The sequence below is a fragment of the Triticum urartu genome, chromosome 7 (assembly GCF_003073215.2).
Source record: "Triticum urartu cultivar G1812 chromosome 7, Tu2.1, whole genome shotgun sequence".
Taxonomy (NCBI): Eukaryota; Viridiplantae; Streptophyta; class Magnoliopsida; order Poales; family Poaceae; genus Triticum; species Triticum urartu.
Window position 1 is genome coordinate 449,872,699 of NC_053028.1, and position 2,529 is coordinate 449,875,227.

The following is a 2,529-nucleotide window of genomic DNA, read 5'->3' on the forward strand; positions in this document are numbered from 1 at the left end:
TACATGCGCACTCGAGGTGAGTCATGAATTATGTCGCAGGGCAAGACTGCCTCTGCGCCGTACACCATAAAAATGGTGTGTATCCGGTGGTGCGATTCGGCGTGGTCCGCGGCCCCCAGAGTACGGAGTCGAGCTCCTCTACCCAGTGCGTGTTAGATTCCTTGAGGGACCGCACTAATCTGGGTTTGATGCCGCTCATGATGAGACCATTTGCACGTTCCACCTGACCGTTAGTTTGTGGGTGATAGACGGAAGCATAATCGAGCTTGATGCCCATGTTTTTGCACCAGAGTTTTACCTCATCGGCCGTAAAGTTCGTGCCGTTATCGGTGATGATGCTGTGGGGGATGCCATAACGGTGTACAACCCCGGATATAAAGTCTATCACAGGTCCGGATTCGGCCGTCTTAACAGGCTTGGCTTCTATCCATTTGGTGAACTTATCCACCATGACCAGTAAGTATTTTTTCTTGTGGGTTCCGCCTTTAAGGGGTCCCACCATGTTAAGCCCCCAGACCGCGAAAGGCCAAGTGATGGGGATAGTTTGGAGGGCGGTGGGTGGCATATGGCTTTGGTTTGCAAAAAGCTGGCAACCGACGCATTTTTGGACCAAGTCCTGAGCGTCCGCCCGGGCCGTTGGCCAATAAAAGCCTGTACGGAAAGCCTTGCTTACAAGGGACCGGGCTGCAGTGTGATGGCCACCGAGTCCGGCATGAATTTCATCCAGCAAGTTCCGCCCTTCCTCTTTGGAGATACACCTTTGAAGGACTCCAGTAGTGCTTTTCTTATAAAGTTCTCCCTCATGGACTTTATGGGCTTTAGATCGCCACACTATACAGCGTGCCTCGTTTTGGTCCTCTGGGAGTTCCTTCCTAGTAAGGTAGGCTAGGAATGGTTCTTTCCACGGGGCGATAACGACCATTAGTACGCGGGCTGAGGTTGTAATTTCATTGGCAGAGCCTCCGATTATGTCAGATTGTTCGGCGTCGGACAGTGCGGTTGGGTCCGGGCTAATATTGCCATGTTCCCCTTCCCATACTATGGATGGCTTGAACAACCTTTCCAGGAAGATGTTGGGGGGACCGCATCGCATTTTGCGCCGATGCGTGCCAGGACGTCTGCCACCTGATTGTTTTCTCGGGCTATATGGTGAAATTCGAGCCCCTCAAACCGAGCTGACATTTTTAGGACGGCGTTGCGGTAAGCTGCCATTTTTGGATCCTTGGCATCAAAGTCTCCATTTATTTGGGATATCACGAGGTTCGAATCCCCGCGCACCTCTAGGCGTTGAATGCCCATGGATACTGCCATCCGGAGACCATGTAAAAGGGCCTCATATTCGGCTGCATTGTTGGAGTCCGTGTACATAATTTGGAGTACATATTGAACTGTGTCTCCTGTGGGGGACGTCAAAATGACGCCGGCCCCTAGTCCGGCCAACATTTTGGAACTGTCGAAGTGCATGATCCAGTTTGAATATGTGCCATACTCTTTAGGGAGTTCGGCCTCCGTCCATTTTGCGACGAAGTCGGCCAAAACATGCGACTTGATAGCTCGCCGTGGCCTATAAGTTATGTCGAACGGGAGGAGCTCAATGACCCATTTTGCAATCCGGCCTGTTGCGTCACGGTTGTTTATAATATCGTTGAGTGGTACTTCCGATGCTACTGTGATTGAACACTCTTGAAAGTAGTGTCGTAGCTTCCGGGATTCCATGAATACCGCATATGCAATCATTTGATAATGTGGGTACCGTGATTTGCATGGGGTGAGGATAGTGGACACATAGTAAACCGGCTTCAGTGAATTGCTGTGGCGTCCTCTGTACTATGAATTTTACAGGGTCCATTAAGCCATCCCTCCAGTACGGTTCCATGCCCTGTAGAGGGTTTTGGTTTTTTGGTTTTTAACCCGGGTGTCTGATGATAATGCACCCTTTTATTTCGGACGAGGTTTCTATTCAGGGCCGGATTGTCCCAAAATTTAGTTTCGGTTTTCCGAACGCTTTCCATAGCACAGTACTTTTGTACTATGGTCGCCAAGTCAGCGAAGTGTATAAGATCACGACGACCTGTGGCGTTGAGGATTCCCTTGTCCGTGCAATTATTGCAGAAGATTGAGATTGCGTCTTCCTCGCGGCAGTCCTTTATCCTGTTCATGACCAGGAGGAACCTTGCCCAGTAATGATGTACCGTTTCTTTGGGCTTTTGCCTGATTTGGGACAGATCGCTTATGTTCAGGTGGGTGGGTGGAATTAAATCCGGAACTTCACCCTATCTCAGACTCAGAGGCCAAGGAGTTTCCGAACTCTGAAGTTTGGATTCTTGGATGTTGTGCAGTGAATCTAGCCCGTTGCATGATTCTAAGTTCAGGTCTTGAGTTACATCCTCCCCTCCGCGGGTATCCGGCTTGGAGGGATCGGGAATCCGGACGTAGCTAGTCCTTAAGATAGATGAAGAGTCACCGCACTGTGCCTCTACCCTGGCAACGTGATGGGTGACTTGGGGAGAATTAATTTCTCTTAGATCG